The following is a 12502-nucleotide window of genomic DNA, read 5'->3' as shown; positions in this document are numbered from 1 at the left end:
AGGGAGCTTGTGAAGGATATCTAGATATTACATGTATTTAAAAATTTATTCATTATAGTTAATTTAATTTTTATTATAATAGTTAATTTAATTTTTATTATAACATATGCTCTGTAATTAACAACTTCATTTGTTGTACAACATTCCATTGTGTCTACCTGTAGGAGTTCTTTTCTTGTAAATAAAAATGAATACATGATGTTTGTTCACATTGCCATTTTTTTTTATATACGAGTCCTGAGTTATAAATTTTGTACATACCTGTATGTACATTTTTTGTTAAATAATTTAACTTTAACCAAATATTAACTGAATGTAATTTTGTAGGTAGATACCTTCCAGAAATATTTACATCTACCAGATACATGTGAAATCAAATACTGTATACTTGAAAATCAGGATATTTATTAAATGGAAATTAAGTTACACATTTATGTATAGTGAAATTAGATAGACTGTGTTGTTGTTATGTTTATACTAACTCAACATAAACATTGATTGGATGTAATCCTGATTAATAAAAGGATATGAAACCATAATAACTTCTTTTCTTTTCTTTTCTTTTTTTTTTTTTTTTTTTTTTTTACAATTATTAACAATTAATAACACGTTACAAATTTCAGACTTGATGTATCTAAATTGATAAAAGAAATTGACTATACCATTAAAAAATTCTTGAGTTGTCTCTCTTTGTGGAAATAATTATCTGTTTTAATGAATGCTCCCTTGGGTTCATGACCCTGAATATTGATAAGGTTGGTAGGTGTGTTAATGGACTTCAAGTATTTCTCGAAAAGATGCGAATGTTATGTCATAAAAGTATATTTTTAAGGTATAGTGGGTCATTGCTCCATATTTTTGTTCACTAAAAAATGTATATTTTTATGCAAACTTTGAGGATTAACTTTCAAAAAGGTGGAGCGAAGACCCACTCATATCGAAAAATAATGCTATAGTATGAGAAAATGACTCTTTGTTTGCCCGCTATAGTGTGTGTCTAATATTTCACAGGCAAATAATTTCAATCTTTGAGGGATTTTTGCAAATTTTAGAGATTTTACATAATGTATATTTTAATGTTAGACGAAATATCAAGGAAAATTTTGATATAATTGAAATTTAATTTTTCATCTTCATGTTTGTCGCACTATAGGCTTATCGCTCGTCATGTTCACCCATCTCCTTTGTAGATCAATTTAAACCATGGTATAGTGACTTGTATAATTCACCAAAAAGTCTTAATTATAGATTGATTAAAAAATCGTTAACTTTTGAGAGATACCTGTTGAATTTACCTTCTAAATTTTCTGTGAAATATTGTATTTTTAGAACTGGTAATGCTAAGCTTCCGGCTGAAACAGGAAGATGGTATAATATTGCAAGAGAAAACAGAATTTGTCACTTGTGTCCATTTAAAGAAATAGGAGATGAATTTCATTATTTATTTAAATGCACTGACCCATACATTAAGAATTTTAGACTTAAATGTTTGCCCAAGTACTATCATACAAAACCTTTATGTTTTTACGTTCGAACAATTATTTAATTTAAACAGCAAAGATCAACTGATTAAACTGTGTAAATTTACTGGGATTATAATTGAGAGAGTTGGCTCTCTTGGTTTATGACACTGCCGTTTTTCAATGTTTTTCTTTTTCTCACGCATGATTTATTTTGAATATTTTATGTTTGTATTATCGTCTCTATATATTGTTGTTACAGTTTATGAGAATAAACTATTGTCTATTGTCCTCTATGCTAAAAATAACACGGAGTGAATAATGTTGATTTTTTTATGTTAATTTAAAATGTGACTAAAGTGCACATGATTTCTTTCTCAAACGAAAAAGGAAAATGTTAGAAACTTCCGTACGTGAATATGAACGAATGTTTAACATACCCTATTTGTCTGAATTTTAATGAGTAAGTGCAAAATCACACCAAAGATTTAAAATTAAATTGTGTAGACCGTTATGATATATTCTAATGACTTTGGATAATGGATATCCAGAAATCATTCTACATGTAATGTAAATTAAAGAATACCTGTTTGAAACCCGAAAGTTCTTATTCCAAAGACCTGGAACCAAATAAACTCCCTTTGTCCATTTTACTTTCATTTTCATATGTATTTTTACATGCATTATCATCGCTTGAATGCACTAACAAATGTATGTACATTGTACATTCATACTGATTGTCATCTCTCTCTCGAGATAACATATTAAGATTGAATGTCGGAAGTCGGGTCCCGATGAAAGTTGCCATTATTGGCTGGTGGTCTAACAATCGAAAAGTTCTATTTATAAGCTGGTGGTCTGACATTTGATGCGATTTCTATTCTTTCGATGGTTAAGCGAGCGATCTATCAACCAACGTCTAAGTAAATTAATCTACCGACAAGTAGAGCGATATGCATGTGTATGTTTATGCTAATATTCATGACAGTTTATATTATAGAATAAGCAATAGAAAAAATAATTGTAAATGCATATTTGTCTCGCAAGCACTTGTTTTGTAAAACAGAGCACTTCGTTAATGGAGGGTGCCATTTAAATACAAAACAAGTGTCTGTGTGTCGTCTCCAGAAAAAGAAGTACCGGTCTAAGAAACGGTGGTTCTCGCTTTAATCAGTACTATTTGTATATCTTGTACTGCGGTTTTTTTTTTTATTATTTACTTATCTATTTATTTAGTAAATCAGAAAACAACTTTTATATGTAGTACGCTTGTCCTTCAATAACCAGATAAACTTTTCAGCTTGTGTAAAGTTATATACAAATTAAAGACCCAATTTTTTCACCGTACGGTTACCTGAGGAGAGGGAGTGGTCTAAGTTCTACTGGTGTTATTTACCTGGAAATGTAACTGTTGTATATCCCTGGTGCTTGTTTAAAGTAAGCGTTTTTCAGGGATGTCTGCACTCTCTTTTTTTTTTGATTATTTTCTTTAAAAACTGTATGTTAATTCCAGCAAGTTATTAAAATGTTACAGTCATTTAGGGTATTCTAAATAACCTTTAACATTTTTGCTGCAAACGATGTCATTAACTAGTTTATAACTGGTTGTTTAGTATTAATGGAAAGCCGGTTCTATGAGTAAAAAGATCTACGACACAAAGCGATCTCATCTTCGATATAGTGACCTTGACGGTGGCTATATTTAGACCACCTTTTTAGTGTATTGCGAATCACTTCCGGGTATTTCGAATCACTAAATAAACAGATAAAAACGGCCAGATAACAGCATTTTGATAAATGAATTTGTTTGTACTATTAAACAACAGTCTTTTAAATTAAGATTTGTCTACTTTGTGCCTGTTCGTGTTTACTTTGAAATTGAGAACTTCTCCTTCGAAATCACTGTAGAAACACAGGGGTGGATCGTGCAGGAGAGAGCATTCGTAGCACCCCCACCTCCAAAGAACCCCCCCCCCCCTAATATATATATATATATATATATATATATATATATATATATATATATATATATATATATATATATATATACTGAACCAAACTTCTAAGTGTTCACCTAATTTTTTTTTTTAGTTATAAAGAACAAATGCATACAATAGATAATTTCTTTAATTCATGGTTAATGATGCATATTTCAGTTCGATGTTGCGTAAATTTCATGTAAGTATTTCGTCAGACTTTAAAGCAAAGTGTCAAGGACATGATGTACCCTCAAAATGAAAATTCACATAAAATAATCTCTATGGAGTAAGACCACCATTCGTTCAATTTATTGCAAGACATCCTTTTCTCATGGATACCATGTACCCCTGAATAGGAGATTGACCTATCTGCTGCCACACCTACTGCATGGATCTTTCTAAACCGTTGAAATTGTGTGGAAGGGGGGGGGGGCTTGGACATTCCTTTTGAAAGTCCCAAATGTGTTCAATGGGATTCAGATCCGGGGATTTGGCAGGCCAGTGCATCACACAGATGCCTTTTTGTCAACACTTAGACCCTCCTTGGGTGTACCTCTTTAAGGATGATTCAGACTGTTTGAGATGATATTGGACTGCCATGGGCACCAATTTGTGCCATTTTCTTACCATTGAAGTTGCTGATTTAAATGTTTCTAAAGTGGTTCAGAACCATGTAACAATCTTTTAACCTCGTTGTGACGCGAAACCTTGGCCTCAGTCGAAGATCCAGATCACTTCCGGTTTGGTTAAATTTTGTCCAAAGCTTTCAAACTGGGATAAGTTGGCGATAAAAATGAGACATAACCTATAGAAAAATGTGTTTAAATGGATTTTTATACTGGTTGTTAATTTTTAAAAGTAATATTAAGGACACATAAACAGTAAAATAAAAGTTTGTAAAACGTGTCATAAGGATGATCCAGATATCAACATTCCAACGGCTCTCCCTCCTTCCTCAATGGTCATTTTGTCCATGTTTTGTGTTTTTAAGTTAAACCAGTTGTTAAAAATTGATAATGATCACTAAAAGAAGCCGATTACACAAAGCACGTGTCGCAAAGTACATTTTTTGTTTTTAAGCTTCGTCACGGGACATTGGTTTTCATCGGTGATAAGTGATTTTCTTTCGACAATTGTTGAGAAGACTAATTGGCTATTATAATTTGAAAATATCATACCATTCCATCATGTAGTTTTAAAATAAATACATTTATTAGAGTGAACACTTAGAAGTTTTGCTAAGTGTGTATATATATATATATATATATATATATATATATATATATATATATATATATATATATATATATATATATATATATATATGTATGTATGTATATATATATATATATATATATATATATATATATATATATATATTATAGAAATTATTGTCGATCTGTTAATATTATTAAACAACCAATGCATTCACACTTCTTAAAAGAGGAAGAGGTTAAACAGATGTATTTATGGATACATTCATTAACTTTTTTGAAAATACTTGTGTGTTTACTTCAATTTACCCACCTGTATGGTTTGATAAAAATAGATTGACACTTGGGTGAATGCTTTTCATTGGCTGCGAAAAAAAAGGTCAGCTAAGTCTTGTATTAAGAACTATTCGTAAGTCAGACTTGTAAGGCTCGAAAAACCGTTTATTAAGGGTGTACACACAGTAAGGTTAGAACTAAAGTTCCATAACTTACAAGGTAAGCCTTACCGTGTGTACCGGCCCTTTCCTAAAACATTGCCATTTAAATGTCCAAAAGTTACCTGGAGCAGTCCGGTAATAACACAATAGGATTTTAGGTATCAATAGTTTTTTCTACCTGAAACCATATAAAATGTAGACAAAAGAAAAGAGTTTTTTTAGCTCTAATGGTCAGAGACCAGAAGAGTTTATGCGATAGTAAGGTGTCCGTCGTCCGTCCGTCTGTCTGCCTAGCTGTCCGTCTGACTGTAAACAATTTTTTCAAAATGCTACTCCTCCTAGATTTTGGTCTGATTTCCAAAATAGCTTGGCAAACAAGCAGACTACACTAAGATACATATAACTGAGTGCATCGGTTTTTGATTTCGATGAATGGTGTTGCCATGGTTACTAAAAATAGAAATTTCTGTGAAATTCCTTTAAAACGCTACTCCTCCTACAGTTTTGGTCTGATTTCAGTATAACTTGGCACACAAGTAGACTACACTAAAATACATAAATTACTGCATCTTTTTTTGATTTCGATGAACAGTGTTGCCATGGTTCCTAAAAATGGAAATTTCTGTGAAATTCGTTTAAAACGCTACTCCTGCTACAGTTTTAGTCTGCTTTTTATACAATTTGGCATACAAGAAGACTATACTAAGGTACATAATTTAATGCATCAGTTTTTGATTTCGATGAACAGTGTTGCCATGGTACCTAAAAATGGAAATTTCTGTGAAATTCCTTTAAAACGTTATTCCTCCTACAGTTTTGGTCTGATTTCAATCTAATTTGGCACACAATTGAAATACACTACGATACGTAATATGTATTTCGGTATTTGATATCAGTGAATGGTGTTGTCATGGTTACTTAAAATAGAATTTTCTGTGAAATACTTTCAAAACGCTACTCCTCCTACAGTTTTCGTTTGAATTCAATATAACTTGGCACAGAAGTAGACTACATTTAGATACATTATTCTATTTATTGTTGCATGTTGCAAAGTTTCAAATCCTTTGTGATACGTACAGACCAGTAGAGCTACAGGCTCATCAGAGACTTTAGGTTTTCTTTAGACAGTAAAAACGGTGAGTGAAGTCTTTTATTTCATTCATTCATTCAATGACAGCTGTTTAGTGTAGTAGGAACTATCAACAGTGTTTAGGTGATGAAGGAATGTTTTTTTTATGATTCGGAATATATTTTTTTAATTAAATGCGTTAGACATTGATACAGACACATTGTTGAATGATATCATCATCATGGAAAGTAAAAATATGGGGTTTTATTTAAATTTTTAGTTGGGTGATATAATGAAAATCTCGGGTTAAAAAGTGCGGCCATCGGCGAACAAACCTCGTTAAATGACGAGATTCAAAGATTCTTTATCAGAAATGGATTAAAATTCGCTTATTTACAGTACTGTTTCGAAAACGCTTAGCAAAAACCCCAATGGAAAGTATTTACTTTTGAGGAGGGTTAAAACTCGATTTTCTTCATGGATTTGCATGGTATTTTGTAGCAACTTAATTTCCTTGCGTTTGCTTTCCCTGAATTTGTTTTTCCCCCAATTTTTTTTTTTCTGGACATAATAAACCTTGATTTCACTCTACATGTTGTTTTTTTAAATACTGTCCGATTTTGTTATCACTTCCGTCTGATAATATATTATTGGACTGGTAATTACAATTATAGGACGGCTACAGGTAATTTTTTAGATTGCAAGAACAAAGATATGACGTCACAGCAATGTTTTAAGTAATAAAGAAACACAAAAGTGGATAAAGCAAAGAATTATCAATAGTGCTGAAATATAATAATAGAAAACTGACCATAAACTTTCATCAATATGCGTACCGTCACGGTAGCTCAGTCGGTAGAGCGCTCGCTCCGTGATCGGAGGGCCATGAGTTCGAATCTCGACCGCAACTGTCCGAAGTCGATAAAACATCTTAGCAACTGTACCTTCACCAAGCGCTCGGCACTTTGAAGTGAAAAGTTGCGGATCCTTCGGATGAGACCTTAAAAACCGAGGCCCCGTGTCACGGTAGGCGTTGGGGCGATAAAGATCCCTCACTGCTCAATTGCCCTGAGTGCCGAGTAAAGGTCTAAATTTGAAGCCTTGCACATGTATATGGTGACGTCTCCATATGAGTGAAAAATTCTCGAGTGGGACAACATACAATCAATCAATCTTCAATATGGGACGGCACAGTATGCAGATTATGTACAAGAATAATTATAAATATAAATGTAAAGCAAACCAGACTCTCTGCAAACATTTTTTTCTCTTACATTTAAGACAATTGTGACAGTGTGTGTAGAACAAATGCAATAAAATTCAGAATTTAACTCAAAAAAAAAAAAAAAAAAAAAACCGAAACAAACAAACAAACAAAAAACAAAACAAAACGCATTCACTTTTTCCAAAAGATGTGCACAATTCAAACAAGTTTTTCAGGAGGTGGTCACTTCAATTAATTCCTTTTGTGACATGCCTTAACGATGCTCCTGGATGATAGTCAAAGCAGTCTGAAAATTATTTGGACATACCCGATATGTACAGGGAATTACTACACCTCCTCCTTTCTCGAGCATAGGGGGCCAAGGTGGGAAACTTGGAATAGGTGCACCTGTCCAGTAACTGTGGCTGAAATTTCACTCTCCGAATTCCATTATATATCTAAATGCAATGGCCAAACCTCTAGGGACATGTTCACATGGAAGACCCTCTATATCTTTTAGTTTTAGGCCCCTCTTTTCATCTGTAACTGTGTCTTTAAGATCAACAGGAACATTATCTGGAATCCATACCAAACAGGCATCAGGATCATGGATATTCGTACATTCCCTATCAACTCTAAGTGGTAGCAGACTGGACTGTAATGGCTTCACTTTAAAGTCATGATAGTCGCCCGCGTGGCGCAGTGGTTAGAGCGTCTGCTCTAGAGTCGCGGAGTAAGGAGTTAATCGTTACGTGCGGGTTCGAATCCCACTGTGGGACGTGGAGACCGGTCCTTCGGATGAGTCCCGTGTCGCAGTAGGTGCTGGCACGAAAAAGATCCCTCACTGCTCAATGGTCGTAAGTGCCGAGTATGGGACAAAATTTGCAGCTCTCCACCGGCAAGTGGTGGCGTTTCCATATGAGTAAAAAATTCTCGAGAGGGACGTTAAACAACATACCAAAAAAAAAATAAAGTCATGATATCCTTTTATCACACAATGTCTTTAAAAAATTCCCTCTTTGGCTGCTCTGAAGATTGTCCTTGACTCTAAATTAAAGGTAATAAAAATTTGAAGAGAGATGTTGAATATATATAATGATTTATAAATAATTGGTTACTATACACAAAACAGGTATATTGTGTCATCTAAATCATTTAAACTTAAATTACCATGGTTAATTCATAACATTTGTGCAAATTCATTTGACATATGAATTCAACAGATTCCTGAGATATTGCAACTTTATTCCAAAGATAGTCAGTTGGAATGCATGAAATATGTTCCAACTGCTGACATTTCTCACACTGTATCCAGAGTCCAGGTACAGATTCATCATCATGGCATACAAAACATACTTCTGAATCAGATGCTAAGGAAGATGTTGAAGCAGATGATGGATTTATGTTTGTAGTAGAGGAAGATTTTGGCATCCTCTTATTTGACTTTAAAGAACCCTTTAACGATATATTCCCTTTTCTTTTGGATGTGTGAATGCTTTTGGCTTTTTCTTTTGACTTTCTCCTTAGCTTTCCACTCTCTCAATGCATTTTTTTTTAGTTTTTTTTCCAATGACTTTAATTCCATCTTCCTGATAGAATCTACCGATGTAAAATTGTCTGGAAATTCATCTGCAAGTCTTTTTCTCTTTGTTTTCTTCAATTTCACAGTTGGTATTGTAATTGCTTCTTTGACATGTGGGGGGATTTCATTGGGATTTGATACTGGCAAACCAGTATTTTCTACTGAATCATCTTCACAACCAAGTGCAAAAACTGATTGTGCAAGGAAATCCAAGCCTGAATTTACTTCAGCTGGTTCTGTGCTAGATGTAGAAGATGTAGAAGGGATGGAGGCGGGTGGCGCTGCATGAGGAATCAAAGGAATTCCAGTGGAAGTGGATGGACCTACACCGGATTTAGACGGATCACTATCCACAGATGATTAAGTTTCATCTAGGTTTCCTTCATAGGTAAGGGCAGGCTTAAGTCTACAGTCTGAACTTTTAGATCTGTCCATTGGAAACACACAAGAAGAAGCAAAACATTTTTGCACTGTTAATGGTTTGTAGAAATCCAGAAATGCCACTTGCAAGTATCTGGCAAAGGTTTGTTTTCGTACCATGTCTTCAGGATGTTGTTTGGTGTGGGATCTAAGGTGTTTGTACCAACTCTTCTTCAAGGGCCCATAAACTCCCATATCCAGTGGTTGCATCAAGTGATTGCATTTCTTACTAACCTGTAGATTTCTATCCCAAGATCCTTGGCCATAGAAAAAGATTCCATGTCAACATGACTCCCTACACTTTCAATTAGTAAAACAATTGGTCTTTCTCTCACAGCATGATTATGAAGATGTTGTATAAATTTTCTGAAAGTTTCTGCATCATCCATCCCTTCTCTGTGAATTGTGCTTGAGCATATCTGTGCAAACCATCCAATAAGTGATAGGAAGCTGGCTTGGGCTTGGAAAACACAAAAAATGGAGGAATTATTGTGCCCTCAGCATTTGCACAGTACATCACAGTAACTCTCTCTTTGCTCCTCCCCCTGACACATGTGGAACTGGATCTGCATTTACCTTTTTGGCTGGACCTATCACATGACCAGATTTTCATCCCATTGTAAATCCAGTTTCATCTGCATTATATACTCTTTCAGGTTTATCAAAGAGATGATTGTCAGACATAAATATTTTATATTTATCAAACCAGTCATCAATCTCTTTCACTATCACCTTGGATCTAGAGGTTTCCACAGATGTTTCTGTTCTTTTTAGATAATGTGACTGTTGCGCCTTAAAAACCCATAGAACCAATCCCAACTAGGTGTGTTGTCTTTTAAAGGATTTTCTCTCCTGTCCTTTTTCATGATATTTTCAACAAAGTCCAGAAACTCTGTTGGACGTAAACCCATTTCTCTTTGTGCCATTTCATTTGTGACAAATATTTTGCCATTGCTTCCTCCTCAGACTTATTGAACACAGGCCTTGAACCTCTTTTACTATCAACATCTACTTTTCCAGATGGTCTTCTTTGGAGAAAGGAATGAAAAAAGGTTGTTTTCTAATGCAGCTCTTCTAATAGATAATTTATTATAATTAAAAACCTGATATAAAGCTTTCCTAACAGTTGAAGTCTTGTGGGGTGATTTATTCTTATATTTCCTTGTAACCTTAGCAGCTAGTCTCTGCAGTGCAGGAGTTATAGATGGGTTCCAGATTTCCTTGCGCTTGTTAGTTCTTCCAATTTCTATGTCAAAACAATAATCAAGTATTACATATTCTTGTGTAATCTGCACCAAAAGCGGATTTTCCTTGGGTAGGACTGGTGGTTGTTATACCCACTATATTTAACATTAACCAGAAGTGTCTGATGAGACTGTAGCTCTACTGGTATGTACATATAACACAAAGTAGCAATTCGATTTGAAACTATGCAGCATGCAACAATAAATAGAATTATGTATCTTAATGTAGTCTACTTCTGTGCCAAGTTATATTGAAATCAAACGAAAACTGTAGCAGGAGTAGCGTTTTGAAAGTATTTCACAGAAATTTCTATTCTTAGTAACCAAGACAACACCATTCACTGAAATTAAAAAAAACCGAAATACATATTATGTTTCGTAGTGTATTCTAATTGTGTGCCAAATTAGATTGAAATCAGACCGAAACTGTAGGAGGAGTAACGTTTTAAAGGAATTTCACAGAAATTTCTATTTTTAGTTACCATGGCAACACTGTTCATCGAAATCAAAAACCGATGAATTAAATTATGTATGATAGTGCAGTCTACTTGTGTACTAAGTTATATTGAAATCAGACAAAAACTGTAGGAGGAGTAGCGTTTTAAAGGAATTTCATAGAAATTTCTATTTTTAGTTACCATGGCAACACTGTTCATCGAAATCAAAAACCGGTGAATAAAATTATTTATGATAGTGCAGTCTACTTGTGTGCTAACTTATATTGAAATCAGACAAAAACTGTAGGAGGAGTAGCATTTTAAAGGAATTTCACAGAAATTTCTATTTTTAGTAACCATGGCAACACTGTTCATCGAAATCAAAAACTGATCACTTAAATAATGTATCTTAGGGTAGTCTACTAGTATACCAAGTTAGATTAAAATCAGACCAAAACTGTAGGAGGAAAAGTGTTTTAAGGAATTTCACAGAATTTTCTATTTTTAGTAACCATTGCAACAGCTTTCATCGAAATCAAAAACTGATGCAATAAATTATGTATCTTAGTGTAGTCTACTTGTATGCCAAGTTAAATTAAAATCAGTCCAAAACTGTAGGAGGAAAAGTGTTTTTAAGGAATTCCACAGAAATTTCTATTTTTAGTAACCATGGCAACACCGTTCATCGAAATCAAAAAAAAAAAAAAAAAAACAAAACACTAAATTAAGTATCTATGTGAAGTCCACTTATGCGCCAAGTTGTATAAAAATCAGACCAAAAATGTAGGAGGAGTAGCGTTTTAATGGAATTTCACAGAAATTTCTATTTTTAGTAACCATGGCGACACAATTCATTGAAATCAAAAAACCGATGCACTAAATTATGTATCATTGTACAGACTACTTGTGTGCCAAGTTATATTGAAATCAGACCAAAACTGTAGGAGGAGTAGCGTTTTAAAGAAATTTCACAAAAATTTCTATTTTTAGTCAACATGGCATCACCGTCCACTGAAATCAAAAACCGATGCATTAAATTATGTATCTTAGTATATTCTTCTTGTATGCCAAATTATATTAAAAGCAGACTAAAACTGTAGAAGGAGTAGCGTTTTAAAGCAATTTCACAGAAATTTCTATTTCTAGTAACCATGGCAACACTGTTCATCGAAATCAAAAACTGATGCACCAAATTATGTATCTAAGTGTAATCTACTTGTATGCCAAGTTAAATTAAAATCAGACCAAAACTGTAGGAGGAAAAGTGTTTTTAAGGAATTTCACAGAAATTTCTATTTTTATTAACCATGGCGACACCATTCATCGAAATAAAAAGAAACGATGCACTAAATTATGTATGATAGTGCAGTCTACTTGTGTGCTAAGTTATATTGAAATCAGACAAAAACTGTAGGAGGAGTAGCGTTTTAAAGGAATTTCACAGAAATTTCTATTT

The 12502-nt window shown here is 33.6% G+C and overlaps 1 pseudogene; it reads right to left on the bottom strand.

Moving 5' to 3' along the window:
- Positions 1 to 7637: 7637 nt before the first annotated feature.
- LOC133185085 (uncharacterized) lies at positions 7638 to 10764 on the bottom strand (annotated as a pseudogene).
- Positions 10765 to 12502: the final 1738 nt, after the last annotated feature.

This window comes from Saccostrea echinata, unplaced genomic scaffold (genome assembly GCF_033153115.1).
Source record: "Saccostrea echinata isolate AGI-Se365-2 ecotype Australia unplaced genomic scaffold, CSIRO_AGI_Sech_v1 ptg000012l, whole genome shotgun sequence".
Taxonomy (NCBI): Eukaryota; Metazoa; Mollusca; class Bivalvia; order Ostreida; family Ostreidae; genus Saccostrea; species Saccostrea echinata.
The sequence above is the reverse complement of the archived record's forward strand: the minus strand, read 5'-3'. Positions and strand labels throughout refer to the sequence as shown.